Source organism: Macrotis lagotis, chromosome 3, assembly GCF_037893015.1.
Source record: "Macrotis lagotis isolate mMagLag1 chromosome 3, bilby.v1.9.chrom.fasta, whole genome shotgun sequence".
NCBI classification, from domain to species: Eukaryota; Metazoa; Chordata; class Mammalia; order Peramelemorphia; family Peramelidae; genus Macrotis; species Macrotis lagotis.
Window position 1 is genome coordinate 13,080,278 of NC_133660.1, and position 22,870 is coordinate 13,103,147.

Below are 22,870 nucleotides of genomic sequence, written 5' to 3' on the forward strand. Positions count from 1 at the left end.
TTCAATCTGATTTCAATTTATAAGAATAAGAGCCACTGTCCAATTGATAAATGGTCAATGAATAGGAACAGGCAATTTTAGAGATATTCAACCTTGTTAATCATTAATAATTATAGAAATTAAAATTATGACAATTCTCGAGTTTTGCCATATATATGTATATATACATATATATGTATATATATATGTATATATACCAGATTGGCAAAGTTTATAAAAAAAGAAAGCAACAAATGTTAGAAGGTACATTAATAGAGCCATTGCTGATGAATTTGTGAGTTAGACAGTGATTCTGCAAAGATATTTGGAGCTATTTCAAAAAGTTTTTAAACTATATATAACCTGTGACCCAGCAGTACCATTACTGTATCTATATCCTAAAGAGATCAAAGAAAGAGGAAAAGGATCCACATATTCAAAAATATGAGAACTTTTTCAGTAGCAATAATGAAATGAATAGCATCCCCAAATCCTGGAAATTTGCTTATATGAATTTTTGTAGAGTCAAGTGAGTACAATCAGAACTATTTACACCAGCAATACCAATAGGATAAAGAAAACTTTCAAACATATGAGAACTCTGATTATTGTTAAGACCTACCACAATTCTAGAAGATTGATAATGAAGCATGCTATTAGTCTCTTGATGGAGAGGTAATGGATTCATGATAGAGAATGAACATGCATTTTCACACATAATTAATGTGGGGGCTTTTATGTTGTTTGACTTATTTATTGAAAAGGGTCCGTTTTGGTTTTTCTTTTCTAGGTTTTTTTTTTTTAATTTTTGCAAGGCAAATGGGGTTAAGTGGCTTGCCCAAGGCCACACAGCTAGGTAATTATTGTCTGAGACCGGATTTGAACCCAGGTACTCCTGACTCCAGTGCTTTATCCACTATGCCACCTAGCCGCCCGCTACTACACCACCTAGCCGCCCAAAAGTGTCCTTTTTCTTTCCTCTCTTCCTTTTTTTTTTAATGAAAGGGGAGTATAAAGATAGGGATACATGGTAGCAAAAGCAAAAAGAAAAGAAGGTAATTGAGGTATATTTTAGTTTGATTTTGTTGAAAACAGGAGATAATAGGTAGATGGCCAGAGATAAACTTAGATAAGTTCAATTTTGAAAAATTACAGGTCAAATTTATTATATACTTAAGAAAAGTCATACGTAATAAAGACCTGCAGTTTGATGTGCAGTCCTAGTTTTCAGTTTTACCATGAATATGGAAATATGTTTTATTTGGTATGTTTAGAGTAAAAATAAGGAATTTTTTAAAAGATGTGAAAAGAACTTATTCATAAAAAGGTGGGGGTTCAGTGGTTAAACATCAGAATCTAATGATATTTACAAGAAATCTTCTTGCAACATCAATATTCACACATGCTAGAAAAATAAATAGCTAGAGTGAAATATAGTATACATTAGAATATCCAAAAAAAGCCAGACAACAAGAAAAGTAAAAAATAGATATGGTTAAGTAAATTAATATTTAGGAATATCAATAAAATCAAAAGACAGTCCCTACTCTCAAGGAGCTCACAGTCTTTTAGGGGGGGACAACAGGTAAACAAATATGTACAAACAAGATATAGATAAGATAATGTTGAAGGTAGTATATCAGGATTAAAAAGGACTGAGAAAGGCTTCTTGCAGAGAACAGAAATTCAGCTGATACTTGAGGTAAGTTAAAGAAACCAGGAGATAAATGAGGAGAGTCAGCATTCCAGGAAGGAAGGATAATCTGTTATGTTAGGAGATGTAGTATCCTGTGCAAAGAACAGCAGGGAAACTAATATCATTACTGAGGTAATATGGTGTAAAAAACTGGGAAGATAAAGTTTTGGTTATGAAAGGCTTTGAATGCTAAACAGAGGATTTTATATTTCTGAAAATAATAAGGAGCCATTGTAGTTTATTAAATGATAGGCAAGGAGTGTTATATAGGATATGATAAGATATGAACTTTAGTTTGACAACTTAATAGAGGAAGAATTGGCATAGAGAAAGATATAAAGTAGGGAGACCAACCAGCCTACTTTTATTTACAATAATGCAGGTGTGAGGAGACTGAAATTTACATCAGATTAGCAGCTGGGTCAAAGAAAACCTTTCTGTCTACTTCATATAAGAGATGTTATAAAACTAGAAATGACAAGACTTGACAGGTAATTGTGTGTGTGTGTATGTTTGTGTGTGTGTGTGTGTGTGTGTGGCTGGGGAGTTCTGGGGAAAGAAAAATATTGTCATCTTTTTATATTGGGAACAAATCTTGTGGGTTTTGTTTTTCCTGTACTGCTAAAGTACTGTACTGTTCTATAGTGCCTTGGTGAGTGATCTTGGTCATGCCCTTAGGACAGTAACATGCACAAAAGTAATAGATGACCAAGCATGCTCAGTAGGCAAGGCATATACAATGAATAATATCTCAGCCAGGTATTAAACCTCTCCTGAAGGACCTCACCTGTGGCATGCACAGTAGAAAACTACACCTACTCCAGGTGTTAGCCCTTGCTCTTTCCATCACAGAAAATGTACTTAAGGAATCATTACTTCCTCACTAGGCTCTTTGGGCAGCTGCTGCCCAGTTTCTTTCCCTCTTCCTCTCTCCAGGCTGTAACCAAGAGGTCCCAGCTCCTTGGTGCTGGATCTATGTTGACATAATCCAGTCACTGCCTTTGTGGCTGTTTCCTTTCCTTTTTTTCTCTTTCTTAACTTGACTACCTTCTTTTCTATTCTCCCCCAGTCATCACTTACCTCATAAAGTATCTAAACTTGATTCCCACAGTGATCTACTCTCCCTCATTAAGGATCAGTGGTTTTCGGTCTTTACTCTGGCCTTTCTTTCCCTCAGCTTCTGCTAATCAGTCTGCCCATTAGCCTCTCTCTCTTTCCCTTTAGCTGAAGCAAAACTGAAACCCACTACCTGGCTGCTTCTCAAAAACAACAACATAATTTGTGAACTTTCTGTAATCACTTGTATACTGTTTGTGCAACCTATAAATTAAATCTTTTCTTGCCTCCTTGAATCAGAGAGTTCAGTGATTTCATCACCCAAACAAACCACAGCTGTCCTCCCTCTGGCAACCTGTGGGTGCTGATAGTGAAAGAGAATGAGGAGTCAGGGATGTCAGTCTGGAAGACTGTGGGGGGGGGCGGAACAAAGTTGGCGGGGAGGAAGGGATAGTAGTATTCTCCACAGTTATAGGAAAGTTAGGAAGGAATGAGAGGGATGTTTGGGAAAGGTCCAGAGCAGGGCTACCAAAGGAAAGAATAACCTGCAGTTCTATCATTCTGAAAGCTGCAGAACTTTCCAGATGACTGAGAGCAGTTGATCTAGCAGTAGTCTACTGGAACTTCCAACCAGAGACAAGCCCACAAGTGTGTTGCTCTAACCCAAACCTGGGTAAGCAACTTGCAAGCACTGAAAACTTTGTAGGTTCTCAGTCTGATCTGTACCTGAAATCTTAGAAAAGCACAACAACACTTAATATTCCATAAAAGTACTAGGACTCAGGAAGACAGAACCCCCCTAGAAGTGTGTAGAGTCTAGTCTTAGCAAATCAGGAAGTAGATTTGAATACACAAACAAATAAAAAGTCTCACCATAAAAGGCTATTATAGGTGAGTTCATGATACAAAGGAAGGGAATAATTACAAAACATCTCCAAGGAAAACCTCCAAGAAAAATATAGCTTGAGAGCACAAATTCAACCAGAGTGCCTCAAGGAGATGAAGCAGGAATTGTTTTTGTTTTTATTTTTTGAAAAAAGTTAAAAATCATTTTTAAGATCAAATAAAAGCAGTGCAATGATAAAAAGGGGAAAAGAAATGAGAACTTTTGAAGAAAGACAAAGAATTAATACGTTGAAATAAGAGGCACAGAACTTAAATTGAAAATCAATAAAATTACAATTCAAATAGAAGTCAATAACCATGAAAAATCAAGAAAATCAAGAAATACTAAAACAATGTTAAAAACTGAAAAAAAAAAGAACAAAATGAAAGATATCTCATAGCAATGCCCTGGGAACCAAGGAGAACTAATTTAAGAGTCACTGGACTACCTGAGAGTCATGAACAAAAAGAACCCAGATATCATATTTCAAGTAATCATAAAAGAAAACTGATTAGATCTCTTAGAATCAGAAGGCAAAGTGGAAATAGAAAAATAAATCCATGAGCTACCTTCTGGGGAAAAAAAAAACCCAACCCAAAATGAAAACTCCCAGAAACATTTTAGCCAAAATTCAGAGATTACAGGTCAAAGAAAAAATACTATAAGCAGTCAAGAAGAAAGAATTCAATACTAAAGTGCTACAGTTAAAATTACAGGTTATTTAGTAACTATCAGTATAATGGAGCAAAAAGCTATGGTAACATACCCAACAAAACTTAGTATAATTCTATACAAAGAATAATAGACTTTTACTCAAAAGGACTGCCAAGCATTCCCAATGAAAAAACTAGAGCTGCATAGAAACTTTGAATATAAACACAGGAATCAAGAGAACCATGAAAATGTAAATATGAGAGAACAATCACAAAGATAAACTGTTTATATTTTAATGTGTTGGGGAGAAAATCAGGATTGTTAGAGGAAGTTTAATTAGAAAGAGGGTGTAGCTATGGTCTTTTTATATTTATGGTTTTTGAAAGAAGAATGAAAAGGAAGGGAAGAGAAATACAATGAGAGGGAAGAAAGAGTGAGGAAAATTGGAGAAAATTATCTCACACAATGGGATTAAAGAAGAAGTGAGGTAAGATGGTGACACTTGAATCTCATGCTTATCTAAGTCCATCAGTTTAAGGAAGAATATATATATATATATTATATATGTGTATATATATATATATATATATATATATATATATATATATATACACACACAGAGAATTAGATGCATTTCACCCAACAAGAAATAGGAGGGAAAGGGGTTAAGGGAAAGAACAGGGATTAAAGGAAAAGAGAGAGGGCAGAATAAGAGAAGTGTTAGAATCAAAGTAAACTCTTGAAGAAAGGGCTGAAAACAAAGAAGGAAAAGTATAAGATAATAGTGTATAAGATTATTAATATACAATGAAGAGTCATGATTGTTAAAGGGATCAAGAGGATAGTAGAATTATAAACTAGAATACAACTTCTTGGTCATGTGAGCAACAAGATAGAGGACTAGATGTTTCCTCTCAAAAAAATAGAAATAATGCAAAAAAGATAAAGCAAATTCAACTGACTCTATGATCTGGGACATCCAGAATCCAAAAGGTTAAAAAAAGAAAAACAAAACCCATGAACTGATGCCTACATCCATTCCCTACCTTCCATGTTAGTGTGGCTATATTACTTGAGCAAGGACCTAATATATGTACAATAAAACTCAACCCCACACCTTGTAGACCTTGGCTCCAGATAATTGAAGTTTTTTCAGACCATAACAGACATCCACTGGCAAGACAGTCCTTCAGGAGCAGAACCTTGCTGACAGCCACAACAACCAGCCAGCACTGCAGTAGACAAGAAAGGACAGAGGGGAAGGATCAGACCTTGTGCTTGAACTTGAAATGGAACTCAACTTTTTACCACCCAAATTCTCTCTTCCCAGAACCTTGTCCAACTACAGAAATCAGCTCCATAGGAACAGTACTGCTAGTCTCCAAAATACCAGTGCCAGGACAGAGTACTGAGGAGTGAAGATATAGGACATCGGGACAGGAAAATGTGTGTGTGTGTGTGTGTGTGTGTGTGTGTGTGTGTGTGTCTGTGTGTCTGTGTGTCTGTGTGTCTGTGTGTGTGTCTATGTAGCATTCCACTAAACCTGATAGAAAGAGTTTGGTGTCCAGGTGGAGTCAGTTCTGCTCACCCAGAAGTCACTTGGAGCAGAAAACTTTGCTGGTGAACTAAAAATTGTTCAATGTGGGAGGAGGCTGAGACCTTTACAACTAGATCTATTTCCCTTTCTGAGACTCTCTGATAGTTTGGGCATGTAATTCCTGTTTTTGTAGGAATTTCTCTATTTCTTTTGTGTTCTCAAATTTGGGCAAAGATACTGGAGTGGTTTACTATTTCCTTTGATAACTCATTTTACTGATGAGGAAATTGAGGTAAAATAGGGTTAGGTGACTTGCTCAGCATCACAAAGCTAATGTCTAAGACCAGATCTAAACTCAGGAAGAGGAGTCTTCCTGACTCCTGGCCATAACATAATTGTCCCTAAAGTGAAGCTGGAGAATGTGGGCCTGGATCCCATGACTTTTCTCATGCTAAGCAAATACATTTGAGTTAATTCTCCACATATAATTGCAAATATATATTTTGATGATTCTTTCTATTTATTCTGGTCTTGCTTTGGTTTCATGTTGTTTATTTGCTATTTTATTGATTTGATTTTCAGCTCTCCTTTCAAAAAATCAGATTAGCTAAAAGTTTATTAATATTATTTATCAATATTTTTAGTTTATCTGTTTCTCCTCTATTTTAATACCTCTTCCTTTATGCTTATTTTAGGTTGGTTGGTTTAGTTTCTAATTTTTATATGTATATATGTCTATGTATATTTTATATGTATATGTATATGTAATATATATGTATATTTATTTCATTAATATTCTCTTTTTCTATTTTGTTAATGCAGTTGATATGGCTTAGATTTCCCCCCTGCATCCCAGAAATTTTGATATATTGCTTCATCATTATAATTTTCTTTCACTTAATTATTAATTTTTTTCTATCATTTCTTCCTTGATCCACTCATTAGTTAGGATTTCATTGTTAAATCTCCTTTGGGTCTGTGTCTTTTATTTGTCATTCCCTGAATTTTGTTATTACATTATCATATATAAAGAATGTATTAACTATTTCTGCCTTTTGTTATTTGTTTGTCCTAGCTTATGGTCAATTTTTAAAAAAAATTCATGAAATGAAATAGGTAGATGTGTGTGTGTGTGTGTGTGTGTGTGTGTGTGTGTGTATTCTTTTGTAGTGCCATATAGAAGTATTTATCTCTATCTCTATCTCTGTCTCTATCTCTGTCTCTGTCTCTGTCTCTGTCTCTATATCTCTATCTCTATCCCTAATCATCTATCTATCATCTATCTATCTATCTATCTATCTATCTATCTATCTATCTATCTATCTTTTGGTCCTATTTTTTCCAGTAATTTGTTTAGTTTCATATTTTCCCATTTATCATTCTATGACATCCAAAATTGAGAGTAGGATATTAAAATCTGTCACTATTGTGTTAATGCCTATGTTTTCTTGCCACTATATTAATATTTTCTTTATAAATTTGGATGCTATCACATTTTGGAATGATTGAAGTTTATTACAAAAATTGATTTCTTTAGAGTCAGATGGCTGTTTCTTACTCTTCCTATTCCTTATGTAGTATATTGCATAAGACTTCAGCCTCATTCCGATTTAGATTCATGTCCAGGTCTGGGATGAGAGCTACACAGTTATAGGCTGGCTCCCATCTCTTCTTCCTGAAGGTTCTACAATCTTAAGATCCATTCAAGCCAGAGTCATCAAGTGGGACCCTGCTCCTTGTTCTAGTACAAGTTACAGGTTCAGTACAGTCCCTATGCTGGAACTCATATATCTTGTCTTTAGAACCCAAAGGCCTCTGGCAAGTTTTCCTTACTATCTTGGGTTAGAAAAAAGACCCACAGCAATTTTCTCTTGGATTTCCCAATCACTTCCCAATCACTACCCCCACAGCATAGTTGTGGGAGAGATCTTGGCTTTACTTCTTTCTCCTAATGCTTCATATTTGCCATTCTACTTAGACAAAAGTTTTAAGTCTCCTAAAAATCATTTGGAGGTATATTGTATACACATTAGTATTAAATATGATGATGATGATGATGATGATGATGTCTGTCCTTCATTCTTGAAGAAGACCATGACATCAGGGAGGTGATGCTATGACAAGCTAGTGAATTGGATTTGAGTGAGTGCTAAATGTTCAACCTTACTTTCTCCTCCGGAGCCATCTGAGTCTAGTGGCCAGATATAAGTTGAGATGCCTGGAGATAACCCTGCATGTGAGTTAATCAGATTTAAGTGACTTGCCCAAGGTCATACAACTAGTGTCAAGTGTCTAAGGCCAGATTTGAACTCAGGTCCTTCTGAGTCCAGAGTGGATGCTCTATCCACTGCACCACCTAGTTGCCCATATTAATATGTCATATTAAATATGATATATAATGCATAGGGGCTGCTTTAAATAATGGAAAAATGCAGCATTAATAATAGTAAAACATTAATTACATCTAGTTATTTTCTTTGGATGTATTTATAATTTGTTTTTCAATTTATGGCTCTAGAATTTGATTGTTCACCAAGTCATGATATCCAACTCTAATATATATTAAAGTTGGGTATTTTATATTTTGCTGTTCTAAACTCTCTCTTTCTTAAACTAGAACAATATAGAGGACACTATATCAATCAATTACCCATGCCTATGTTTGAAATTTATTTGTTAGCCTTCAAGTAGTCACTTCTAAAATCTAGTATCAAAATGTCCCAGAGTCCAAACTTCAGAAAGGACCTCAGAGGCATTTAGTTCAGCTTGTGCCCGAGAACCAGCTCTGTAATTTTCTGATACATAGCCCTCCAGCAGCCTCTTCTTGAAAACCTCAGATGAGTGTTCCCACCACTTCCTGAGATAACTCATTTTAGTTGAATTCTGTTAAGTAGTTAGGTTTCCAGCCCACATTCACTTACGTCTAAATCTGCTTTTTCTTTATGGTCCCAATACTTAACACTGTCTGGTATTGCTTAATAAATGTTAGTTAGTTATAATGACCTAAGCCTGGGTTAGTTTTCCTGACGAGCAAACCTGTGACCTGTCCTAGGGACATTGGGTACCCCTGAGTAAGTATGTGTGAGAGAATGAGAGCACTCATTGACTGAGAGAATGTCCAGCCCTATGAAGGCAATTCATTTTTGTTGGAGACACACTTAGAGAGGACCTTCAGGAGAGATGAGTCATGAGGCTCAAGGCCAAACCATTTAAATGGAGTCCCAGACCTGAAGAATTGTCTTCCATTAAGAATACTGAATTCTTGTGTTTGCAAAAGTGGATTGATTTCTCTTTGTGATATTTCTTTCTTCTCTCCTTGGATGAATTTAGATCATATCTTACTAACAATTAAAGAGCTCATTCACCTTTCTGCACTCTGCAGGTACATTCTAATTTGTTTAGCTTCTCTAAATTTTCTTTGCTATTGTCTTGGATAGAAAAGACCACCACTGTGGTTGTCTTTTGAGTAGGTAGGAAAGGGCTTCCCATTTGAGAACAATCAGGATAGTTTCCTTAGGCATTTTGGGTTAGAGATTTTTAGTCAGTCTGATACCTATCTTGGAAGCTGGAGAGGAGAATGTCCAGATATAATGATCTTGGATTCTGCCTGTCCCTCCATTTAGATACCCAACAGGGTGTGTGTGCACCACACACACACACACACACACAAACGCGCGTGCACGCACTCTCATTCACAGATAATTACATTTTGTTTTTGTGTCATAGTTAAACTTGTTATTTTTTCCTTGCCTGAGACAGTGCTGAAATGAATGAAAATAAAGGAGAGACTTCTTGGAAGGGTGGGTAATTTTAGGAGTAGGTAGAAGTAAAAAGAATGAAGACTTACATTGCATCTTCCAAAAATGGAGATAAAAGTTAAGTGATGATTTTATGCAAATAGAATATAGGAAAGATGAAGGGGGGGGAAGCTAAAGGGACTCTTGTACTGTACTCATCTTTCAAGACTTGTCACCTGGACAATGAGGGTATTGGACTAAATTGACTGTATAGGTACCAACTAACTCTAAAATTTTAACATTCTGAAGAGAGCAAAGAAAGACCTGAAGGGAGGAGCAAGTGGAGAAGATGACAGAGAGTAATGACAGAGTTGTTTGACTTCCTTGCTCCAACTGCCTCTTCTGGTCTGCTATGGAAATTCAATAATTTGCCAAATAAAACAGAGCAAAGCATTTTATTTTATTTCTATTTCAAAATCCCAGGAAAAAAATATCTCTACAGAATCAAATTTTTCATCCCATTTGAACCATATCATCTCTTATTTGAAATGCATGACATGTATTTTTTAGCTTATTTCTGGAATTGTGGTTTCTCTAGGGCAGAACCATGTCAATGAACCAAAGCTAGTACACCTTACCTATTAAAAAAGACAACCACGACTTTGGCATTGAGAAATGGCAAATCTAAAAGCTTATTTTTATTTGACTAAGCTATTAAAAAATCTCAGGGATAGAAAAGAGGCAGAAAAAAATCTCTACCTATAAATGCTGCTAGAAATGACCAAGGATTTATTCAATTTTGACCTGAAAAAATTTGGCACCTGAAATTAAAGTCCTATGCAAGCCATGCCTTCAATTGGCTAAGTGTATGGTTGTAAGCCATTAATGGCACCTACTTAGAGGAGAAATTAAAATTTTAAATACCTTTTAAGAACAAAGCACTGAATTCTGTGAGATGACTAGCTACTACTAGGGGAAAATATTGAGTTCTGGATATTCTGTTTGCCCTTGGGAAAGGGTGGGAACATTTGATTGTAATTCCAACTCCCCACCCCTGCCCCAACCCTCAGCAGCCCCAAATACCACCAAATTAACCCTTGGGTCCCAGAAAGCACTAATTTGCAGATAGTTGGTTTTATGCAATGGTCATCCACAAATTTGCATGGTCTTCCATTTTAGGTTATGTGAATGATATGCCTCTAGGGATAGTGGCTGACCTTTTTCTTTTTCCTCCCTAATTTTCTCACCAAAATGTTTACTCAGCAGAAAGACAACATATTTATAGATATAATAAAACAGTAGAGGAAAAAAATGTTTAAATATACATGTTACATGTTATATTTTGTACATATATACATGTGTGTGTGTTATATATACATATAGAAGATTTTCCCTTTAATTATCCAGTGCCAAATTCAGAAAACTCTTATGTAATAATAACTCCATTGGTCCATGATTCCTGGAAGGCCAAATATGCTTCATTTCAGCCCTCTCCCAGGGGCTTCCAGTAACCTTAGGAAAGGTTTGGGGGTCTCTAGGATCTCTGCAAATTGTTTCAGCCCCTAGAAATGGTATTCTTTCTAGCCTAGGGATGATTCCCTACACCTCAGCTTCATTTAACCACAAATAGTTTAATTTTTACAAAGAAATATTTACTTCAAGAGTACAAACACCAACATACAAACACTTCCAAAATGTGGTCTTAATCCTCCCCTTATACCACCTCAGACTCTAGGGAGGGGAAGGGGAATTCTGGTCATAGTTTAGCATAGGCCCAGTTTCAGATCCAGTCCCTTACCCCAGGTTTGACTCCCTGCCAGGTTGATGGATGCAAGATAGTGCTTGGAATCTTGACTTCAAGGTGATTTGAACTCCTGGTCTAGAGGACCCGAGGACAAGAACACAGAATAGAGTCCCAGGCCCGTTTCTTGGAGCCAGTGTAAAAGAGAGGGTAGGGGCTGGGGGAATTTCCCATTTTGGTTCAGTTTATGATACCTTCTTTGTGTGTGAATTGCAAACTTCACTTTTTAGAAGCAGAAGAAAAGAATACAGATTGAGTTAGAATGAGAGAACCAGAAAGAGATCAGCAATTTAAGTGTGTCCAATTCGAAATACACTCATTGTTCGGGCCTGTTTTGGCTTCACAATCAATGGGGGGAAGAGGAGAGAGAGAGTGCTCCATGTTGGATGATCTTGGCATATCCAAGCAAGTCCTTCATCTTGGGCAATGCGGGGATGCTCCAAAGATCCTTTATACCTTTCCCCCGCTTGAAATTTGTTATCTCTGGCAAAAAGAGGGGATGCATTTTTTTTTAACACAGTCTTCATCCTAAATTGAAGTTCTTATCTGAAATTCAGATTGGTTGTCTATGGATTCTGGAGAGGTCTAAGCAATGTCCTTTATTTACTTCCCCAGTGCCACACAGAAATGAGTCTCAGTCAGTGTTGCATCATCAAATACAATCTCACATGTATAGATGAAAATCACAGTTAGGTAATCCCCCAAAACAAAGTTTTTCAGATTCAACAAAATAAGAAGCATTTGAACAAGATTGCCAAGTATCTCTGCTTGCTTAGCTTCAGCCTCATAGGACTTTTCCTTAACCCACAAGCAAAAGAAACAAAAATGGCAAAGAAAACTGTCTTCCATCTCAAACAGAAATCCACTGTGCTCTGAGTTTTCTAAATTACATAGATCTGTTTTTTTATAGGGATATGGGACATGTAATTGCTTAGATACCATGCCTTTCTCAAATGACAAAATTGTCTTTGGTCCCATGATTCCTCATTGAATAAAGCCTTCCAAATGAGGTCTGTGCAATAAATAACCCTTTCTATACAGAGCGCAACAAGCTTCTTTAGGGGTCCCTTTGGTAGAGGCAATACCCATGAAGGCATTTTCCTCAGGTCCCTCATCCTAAAGGGCACCCCATATCCCCCCATGGCTCTATGCTATAGCCAGCATCAACCAAATGGAATTGCTAACACATTCATTAGGATAAGATCAGCAGCTTCAATTAGAGAAGTATCCATAAAGATCAACTAGACACAGACAAATCCCCTAAGAGGTTATCAGTGATTTTGTTTTGAGAAAAGGGAATCTGGTTCTATTTGAATGAAAAAAGAACAATTTCAAATAGTCAGGGACAATCTACTGATGCCAGATATCTCACTTGAAATTTAATATCAATACTTAAGCAGAGCTCAGCATCACAGAATAGCATGGGGGGTGAGAATAACTTCATTCCCTCAGCTTCACTCTTGACTAGCAGGCTATCTCCTGTTCCCAAATCAGTGGATGTAAGCATGTGCTGGGTTCAGATCCACTGATTTGGGAACAGGAGATAGTTGATTCTTTTGGAAGTGGAGGATTTCTCTACAATGTAAGGCTAACTCAGAGGAGCTCTTGCTCTATCTTCTTATCATATCTCTCTTCTCTTTTCCACTTGGATCCACCTGAATTTTCTATATCTTTTTTTCCTGCTGGTCCTATCTTAAGTGTTAAGGGCAGAAGACCCAGCAGCCATCATAAATCCCTTGTATATTGACTGTGAAGATATTGGTGGTGGTGGTGGTGGTGGTGGTGGGGTAATGGTGAAAACTCCTATGTCTTCTTTTCAATCTATAATAACAGGGGAGGAGCTGTCCCCACTGAGTTGTGGCTTTAGCTACCATGTACCATCATTCTGATCCTCACTGTAAGGGGCAGAACAAATGTAGTCCAGGGCCATTCCTTTCCCTCACCCAGGATAATGACTTCACATTGTTCCAGCCATGGCAATGATAATAAATAAGATCCACTTTGTTCCTCATTCCTACTTTCCTCCAAGGCAAATGAAGATGAACTAAAATGTGGTCTTAATCCTCCCCTGGTCATCCTCTCTAATCTGTACTGCTATGTTTTTCACCATTTTTCCTAATATGTTGTGCCTTCTCTGTCTCCCTGGAAGAGGGAAAGACAAGTTTTCTTTCTTTTCTGTGGAGGTAAAGGGGAGGGGAGGTAGAGAAGACTGGCTACAGTGATGATGTTTGTCCTTTGTTTTTCAAAGGAGACCATGATATCAGGGAGATGGTGCCACAACATGTAGATGAATTGGATTTGAGTGAGGCAGGGCTGTGCTAAGTCGTCAACCTCATTTTCTTCTCTAGAGCCATTTGGGTAAGCAGCTATGAATCACATTGATTAGAGCTAGCCCTGTATGCAAGATAAATGATTTTTTAAAATGGTATATTGGTATCAAAATTCCTGGAGGAAATAAATGTTGGGCATCTTTGAAGGATTCCTCTTTCAACTCATTGATTCAGAAACTCAAACTAACCATTCACTTTCAATTGAAATCTTGTTCTGAAAGTGTCTCCAAAAACATTGAAATACCAAAGCTCTCCTTGGAAAACTGAAAAAAGCTCCACAGAGTAAGGTAAACTGTAAGAAGACTAGAACAAGGTGGTGGGAAGAAGGTAAACAGATCCAGTATTCTATGGTTAACAGACTGTCCTTTTTTCCTTTCCCAATTCCTATTTTTTAGAGTTGCCAGTAGCCTTGGCAAAAACTCTTCTTTAGATCCATTCCCTATTTGCTTATTGCCCCTCCTAGGAACCAATTCAGTTTTGGACACTCCTTCCATTGTGCTTTCTTGAAACCCTGTTGAATTGCTGACAAATTTCCCTTCCTCTTAGACCTAGACATTTTCTTCTCATGATCCAGTTCAACACAGGGTCCTGTTTCCTATTATATTAGGCCACTTGGTGAAGATGGTTCTGTAAGAGGTAGTGAGAAAGATGTCTTTGCATAACATTCTCCTCACTTTCATCAACATAATGTGCAAGTCATATCATCATTCCATTGATGTCATGGTCTTCTTCAATTACAAAAGTCAACAATCACTTATCATCAAGTATGAGTATATCAATATTTAGAATTCAATAATACAAAAAAGTATCTGAATTTAAACAGGTAATCAACAAATGTAAAGTTTGCAAAATTAAATCAGTGGAATTCAGTGGAATTAAATTTTGAATTAACACACAACAGAAAAAAATCAACTCTATATTTACAATTTAATTTTTTTCTTGCTGAATTTCTCTAGGGTCTTACTGTCTAAGCTATCTCAAAAATTAAAAAAAAAAATCCAAGACAGAATCTCTCCAAAGTTCTCATCTAAAGCAAAGGGAGTTTCTTTGTTATTTGCTATGTATACTTATGAAAGAACTATTATTTGATAGGAAGAGAGTCAAACCTTGGATATAAAACTTGGGGTCCCTCTTTGCTCATTAATGAATAGAGATTTGAAGCTTAGCTTGAACCTAAAAATTGCATCCCTTAGAACAATAATACTTAAGGTAGCAGACAGATGTATGTAATTCTAACCTGATACTCTCTTCTCTCTGAGGAGAGAAGAATGATGAGCCTCTGGAACCATCCTCTTGTTTTCTTTCTTAGCAAGAATGAAAATATCCCTTGGAGAAGGGTGGAGGGAGGAGATGCTTAGAGATGTCTATTCTGGCTTTCCTGCAAGCCACATCAAGATAGCCACATTACATGTGGGGTCCTGTCTGAGGAAAAAATTGAACCCTTTCTCAAACACTATGTTAAGAGCTTAACAAATATTTTCTCTTTGGTCATAGATTTACCAAGAATTCTTTTGATAAGCATTAGACTATTCCCATTAAAGCATATATGTCCATATTTGCTGATATCTTTTTAAGGATCTTTTTCACTATTTTTAAATCTACAATTTCTCCAAGGCAACATATATAGCAAAAGTTATACTAGCACTTTTTTTCCTGTATAACAGAGAAATGGAAACAAAGTTTATGCTTATCTGATGGAAAACTGATAAAGAAATTGTGTTTTAGGGGCGGCTAGGTGGCGCAGTGGATAAAGCACCAACCCTGGAGTCAGGAGTACCTGGGTTCAAATCCAGTCTCAGACACTTAATAATTACCTAGCTGTGTGGCCTTGGGCAAGCCACTTAACCCCATTTGCCTTGCAAAAAAAAAAGAAAAGAAAAGAAAAGAAATTGTGGTTTATAAATGTAGTGTATCATATTTTTAGATTTTCATCTTTCAAGTTTCATCTGAATTCTGAATCTGCAGGAAGACTTTATGGATCCCCCTTAATTTTAGAACTTCTCTTTTATTGATTATTTTCAATTTATTCTGTATATATCTTGTTTGTATATAGTTGTTTCCATGTTGTGTCCCCCTAGCAGACCATGAGGTCCTTTAGAGCAGAGATTGTCTTTTACCTTACTTTATACATCCAGGATTTAATGAAGTGCTCATACATCATAGGCACTAATAAAGGTTTATTCATTGATTGACTAATTGATTGAGGTGAGGAAGACTAGGCATTGTCTGACATGAATTCTAGATTTTGGAACATTTTTCAAAGATTTCACAGGAAGCATAGGTAGAGTCTCATGAACTAAATATCCTCTGGGGAAGCCAGCTGAAGAAGAAAGGGAATCTCTTAAGAATAAAATTCTGAAAGGAAAAACAAAACAAAAGGAAATAGTTTCAAAAAAATGGGTGTTGTCTGAAGCGACTGATATGGGCACTTCGATTTTTCTAAAATTATGTATTGAAGGTTGACTTTCAATACATAGCATCAGAGTTAGGTTAAAAGCAAAGAGCGACAAGAGGATAGTGAGGGAAAGAAGAGGATGCAAGAAGGGAGAAGAGTAATACTGGGAGGGAACAGAGTGATGGGAACTGACAACTGAGAGAAAATAGAGCTGATTCATCCTTGTTTTGCTTTTTTTTTTTTCTGCCAAGAATGACCTTTGTAGTGATAGAACAAAAAATGTCCACTGGAGTTTGATTCTTCAAGTTAAGCCAGGAGAAAACTTAAAGAGCATCTAGCTACCTTTGATAAATTCAAATTACCTGGTCTAGTGAACTACATTCTTTGATAAAGATAAGTCTTTCATAAAGACTGAGTGATTTTGGAAACATTATGGAAAATGAGAAATATGTCAAAGGACTAGAGATCAAATGCTCCAACTTCCAAACCAAAGAGAATAGAATCTGAAAACTATAGGACAGTGAGTTTGATTTCAATTCCTGGCAAAATTCTGTAAAGGATAATTAATGACATTGTTAGGAACATATTTAGTAACATCTTCCCCCCGCCCCCACCCGATTCTAGTAACATCTTGAAAAGGAAGTTGTGATCACAAAGTTCCAACATAGCTTCCCTGTTAGATTTTCTTTGAGGGGTGAAGAGAATCAAGAAATGATGTACACAGTTTATTTAGATCTGAACAAAGCATTTTATAGAGTATCATATAATATCTGTGTTATGTCCTCTAGCAGACCACGAGGTCCTTTAGAGCAGAGATTGTCTTTTACCTTATTTTATACATCTAGGACTTAACAAAGTGCTTGTATATAATAGGCACTAATAAAGGTTTATTCACTGATTGAGTAATTGATTGAAGAAGAAGATTCGTGGACTGGATAACAATATTTATGAATTACTTCAATAGCTGGATTCAAAGAAGGGTCTTGAATGGTTCTCTATCAACTTGGTAGGAAATCTCCAGTACAAAAACCCCATAGCTTTTTGCTGATTCCCGTGTTGCTCAATATTTTTATTAATGACCTCGATAAACAAAGAGACGGTACGATTATCAAATTTAAAAATGATACAAAGTAAATGGGGTTACATGGAGATCTGCAATAGTTAATACTATGATAAATGGAGGATCCGAAAGAAATTTGATAGTCTAGAACATGAGGCAGGAATCTAATAAGGTGAAATTCAATCAAGATAAATCTAATTTTGAATAGATTTAAAAAAGATCAACTTCACAAACATAAAAACTTTAAAGTTTGCTGTGTTTTGCATGCATTATTTAATTTAATACCCTAAGAAACCATGTGAAAGATATTATGTGTATTATTATCATCACTATTTTACTGATAAAAAAAAATTGAGCTTAAAGACATTAAGTGACAGGCCCTAAGGTTAATCGTCCAATACTGTTAGTGGAATATTTGAATTCAGGGCAGTTTTGCAAAAAGATATTGCCTCTGCCCAAGAGGTTCTAAAATTCAGCACCCATCTCTTCCTCTCACATTTCTTTTTGTCTCTAGTCATGAAACCAACCAGCTGTCTTACATCTCTCTTCAGGGCTAGACCTTGAAGGAAATCCCTCAATTTTGCAGCACTTTCTGTCTGTCTTCTGATTTTATTTCTAGCAAGAATGCTCAGTTCTTCCGGTAGAGAATGCACTTACTAGTCACTGGACAAAGATCACTCTATGATTTTTACCACCTTCTTCTCCCTTTTCTGCCCTTTCCCATTCATGATGGAAATAGAACATCCAAGATTATTTTGGATGATGTATCTCATGGGTAACCATGGCCAGTCTATTGAGCTGTCAGTGATATTTCCTCTTTTTGTTATGTAACATGGCTGAATGATACTACACAAGGTCAACCCAAGGAGCAATACTAAGAGTTCCCTTTGGAAACTTCTGGAAACTCCAAGGACAGGGAGACTCAATGTTTGAATTTTGGGGGATGATGAATTTCCTGACTGGCCAGGAAGCCAAAGCTACCATTTTGGGGGTCCAGTGCTGAAGGGACTTTTTTAATGCTTTAGCATGTCATACTAGACCCTGAGACTACAGAAAGATCCCAGGGTGCTGCATTACCTCTTAGCTTTTAGCTGGTGGGCTTATTTCCCAGAGAAGACATGACTGCCACTGAAGGATGAGGACATATAAGGTCTCCTTCCAATCCCAGAGCTACAGAGATGTTGCCTACTTATCATTGATGGTCAAGGTACTTCATCAGTTGAGCCTGGGCCAATTGTTTGTGGGCTGACTCTCTCTCTCTCTCTCTCTCTCTCTCTCTCTCTTTATTTTTCTTAAGAGGAATGCAGTGTCAGCAGTGACTAGAATAGGGGTAGGAAAGTGGGGTTTATGACAGCTATGACCAGGGTGATTGTGGTTGTAGCAGCAATGAGGGAAGACTGGCAGCAAGAATAGAATTCCCATCAGGGAAAGAGGTCATTAGAAAGAAGATCCTGCTTGGGGTTTAGTCAAAATAAAATGTAAACTTACCATTTTCATTTTGCAAAAACTATTGATGTCCCTCCTAGTCTTACCTCCTGTCATATTGCATCAGGGACATGTTGGGATGTCCTGGGCTAGACCTGACTCACACTAATTCTGTGTGTGGTTCAAGCTTGGGTTTGAACTTGTGGGCAAATATACTATTTAACAAAAGGAGCTTTAGAATGGAAAGAATTTGTATTTAGGTCATTACCTTTTAGGGAAAACCTAACCAAATCTATGTGGCAAGGAGCTCAGTAGATGTGGCACCATAGGGTAAAGGAGAGGTCAGTTGACTCAACTATGCCTGAAGCAAGCATTAGTAAAAATTAAAGTGCTATTTAAATGTGTGTCTTTTATATTATTGATGGTGATAGTGGTAGTGGACAGCACAGGTGAGCATAGATGAGTGGGATAATTGTGGTGATATCAATCAAAGAGAGAGAGAGAGAGAGAGAGAGAGAGATTTGTTTAATTGAACTGGATTTTTAAAGGAAAAATGATGACATCTGTTTTGTACCTCTTGAATTTGAGGTTCTGATCAGATTTCCAGATGACTATCTAGCAGATAACTGGAAATAAAGGACAAGAGCACTGGAAAGATAACAAGTTGAAATACAAATTTGGATAAGCTTTGATAAATTGAGATAATTACAATTTGGGATCATGGAGTTGATAATGAAAACCTCAAAGACAGATGAAACTACCAGAGAGGGAAGAGAAAAGTGGAGAAGACACAATCTTAGGGGACATAGATGTTAATGTGATTGGAGGATGAGTTAGAAACAAAGCAAAGCCTGTGACCTCTGAGGTAAGCTAACATGCTATTATTTCTATCCTGACTAAGGATTATTGCTTCTGGGGGGTTCATTTTTTGTATTGACAGGGTTTTCTACTCAACTGGAATTCAGAATCTAGACCAGGAATCTGCCATTTGGTGAGACACTAAAGACAGAAGCTTCTAAGATTCCCTTTTCCTCTAATAACCTACCAACCATCAAAGAACAAATAGCCAGTGGAGATGTTCCTTTGTACATTTTCTTATTGCAACCAAAAGAGGGTCAAGAACTGGAACACTCTAAGCAAGTGTGGTGACACCTTGAGAAGTTATCCGTCCACTTTCACATTTTGTCCTGTGATGGTACTCCATCAGGAAACAATGACAATTTCTTCTTTTTTGTATTGTATTTTTCATTTGTGTCTAACTCTTAATGGACCCTTATTTTGGGTTTTCTGGCAAAAATACTAGAGTAGAGTGGTTTTATTTCCTTTTCCAGCTCATTTTACAGTTGAGAAAATGAAGCAGATTTAAGTGACTTACCCAAGGTCACACAGTTAGCAAATATCTGAAATCAGATTTGAACTCAGGAAGATGAGTTTTTCTGACTTCAGGTCTGGTACTCTATCTACCCAACAAAGTAGCTTCCCAGGTAAGTTTTAGAGGTACTGCTACTTAATTTTAAAGTATAATTAAATTCTCAGAAAGCAAAATTCTTAAGTTTGAGTTTCATTTGCAATCTAAAAAAGAAGTGAAAGGAGATAATATTTTATTCCACTGGGAAAGTTGTAGATCCCCAGCATGTGTGTGTGTGTGTGTGTGACTATTAGAAACACATTTCAGCAAGTGGCCATATTGTGTAATACTAGCTATATATGAATAAAAGCACAGAACCACTGGCCTAAGAAAGTTATAATTTGAAGTGGGAAGATCAGTGCTTACCATAAAAAAAATAAACAAACCAAAAAAAAACCTAAACTGGTTTTCTGATGTACAGTATGTTTACAAAATCAAATTAAAAATAAAGACGCTGTGGATTGAAGAGATGCTGTCTTCCTGTATATGTAATGCTGTTTTTCAGAGTGTTAACATATTCGTAACCATTAATATACATTCATGACTTGATCTATATTTTTCATTATTTCCATGTATTAAAACTATGGCTTCAGTACCGTCTTACACAGGGCTAAGGAGGCACTATGTTACTGTATGTGAAGACCAGAGACTTGAGTCTCTATCTTCCTTCTCTAATTGTATGATCTTTTAGAAGTCTCTCCAGATTTCTGTTGCCTCATCTGAAAAATGACGTTAATAATATTTTACCTGTATGAAGACATTGTATTCCAGATTATCTGGAATTTTTTTAATAATGCAAATTCCAATCTATCTTTGGAGCAAGTTGCTTAATTTTCTTAGAGGCTTTGACTGTTGGGTTGGAATTTTTTTGCTAGTAAAAAAAATGAACAGGCAGCTCTCAAGAGAAAAAGCCCAGACTATCTATTGTCTTATTAAAAATACTCCAATCATTAATAATTAGAGAAATGACAATTAAAGCAATTTTGAGATTCCATCTCATACTCATCAGGTTGGCAAATATGACCAAAAACAAAAAAAGAAAATGATAAATGTAGGTGGGGAAGATGTTGCATAATGACCAGCCGAACTGCTTCATTATTTGTAGGGTTGTGAATAGGTTCAACCATACCGGAAAACAATTTATAATAGACAATACTTACTAACTGACTGGAAGAAGGGAAATCACTTCAGTGTTGAATAAGAACAAAAATAATGGCTCACAGAAGGGTCATATGAGACTTGCCTGGAGGCAGAGATGGTTTGGGGTGTGGTCTTTTTCATATGATAGGGAAGTCACACATGGGTCCTTTTAGTTTCTAACTTTTGTGAGCACTCAAAATATAAAAGACTAAACAAACATCAATGTTGGTGATACTTGTGGGTTTGGGGATTATTTTTCTTTTTCCTTTTTTTTAGGGTTTTTTTTTTTTTTGCAAGGCAATGGGGGTTAAGTGGCTTGCCCAAGACCACACAGCTAGGTAATTATTAAGTGTCTGAGGCTGGAATTGAACTCAGGTACTCCTGACTCCAGGGCCAGTGCCCTATCCACTGGGCAACCTAGCTGCCCCCTGGGGATTATTTTTCAAAATGCAAAAATAACAATTTGATTTTCTGCTTAGAAAGATATTTCAAAGAAACATAGAATTGACTCATATACCCAGAATATGTGATTCATATGTATTACTTGTTCTGAGGTCAGGAGTAGTTTTTAAAATAATAATACAAAGTCAGTAATGATGCCTGGCATTTATATAATACTTTAAGATTTGCTAAGTGCCCATCAAAGTTCTTCCCGACTCCTTCCCAGATCCATCTTCTTCCCAGGTTTTAAGATAGATGTGGTTGTTCACCTTCTTCATGAGCAGTGAATAACCAACTACAGTCTTTTCAATAAAATGGAAGAACACCAAGTCTGGCTGTCTTCTCTGCCTTAGAGCCCTCCAATCCCCAAAATCTTTTCCTGTGCCCTAAGGACAGTATTGTGCCCCATGCTAGTGCTCCAACACACTTTCTCAGGTTTTTGGGGGGAGAGATTAGTTTTACATTTTAGCTCCAGTTCCAAGTCCAAAATTCTCTTTGTGTTTGATTCCTAGGCACCCCGGTTTTTTAAGACTGCTCTGCTGGACTGACTGGCCAGATGGCTAGATCTGGCCTAGAATCCTCAGCTCCAAGGTCAACTGTATTCAAACCACCCTCTATACCTGAGACTGAGAGACCAAACAACATAAAACATCATTGGGGCACATTTTTGGACCCAAGGTAAAGGAGAAAGAGAGAGAGAGGAGAATGAAGTTTTCCCTTCTTACTGGTTTGGTGAAGTGAATAAATTGAAGAGAGTCAAAGGATTTTTCAGACACAGAAAGTGAAGGACTGCCTCTGTCTGGCTACTTTTAAAGACGAAGACTCCCTGGCTATGCCAAAGCTACCCATGCCCATGTGAGAGAGAACACAGAGGCCTCCATGTTAAGTGGTCTGGGTGTGCCCAGACAAGCCTCTTTACATAAGCACTGAATAAATGTTGTTTTCATTCATACATTCATTTATTCATAATCTCAAAAAGCCTCTAGGGTGGGTATTCTTTTATATTAATTTGAAAAATTCAAGACTCAGAGATGGAAGGGAATATCTGGGATGGGATTCCAATTGAACACTTTCCTAAATCCAAGTCTACAACTTCATGACACAGTGCTTTTGAATTAAATTTCAGGAAATGCACTTCTTTAAACATAAACTGGGGAAACAAAGGAATGACAAAATCTTGACCCTCAAGGAGATTACAGTTCTACAGGGGGAATCAGGAAATGAGTTGTAGCAAAAGGTGTCTATCCCAGAGAAGGAATGATGAGGGCAAAGGACAGAGCCAGAAAATGGATATTTGCACTTATTCTTCCCCCCAGAAGTTACTT

The 22,870-nt window shown here is 36.8% G+C and overlaps 1 long non-coding RNA gene across 1 annotated transcript; it reads left to right on the forward strand.

Annotated features, from left to right (window-relative positions):
- Positions 1-2,061: 2,061 nt before the first annotated feature.
- Positions 2,062-22,495, forward strand: LOC141515970 (uncharacterized). The gene is made up of 2 exons (XR_012476577.1): positions 2,062-2,166; positions 22,058-22,495. It is a non-coding gene; the product is annotated as an uncharacterized LOC141515970 (long non-coding RNA).
- The last annotated feature ends 375 nt before the right edge of the window (positions 22,496-22,870 follow it).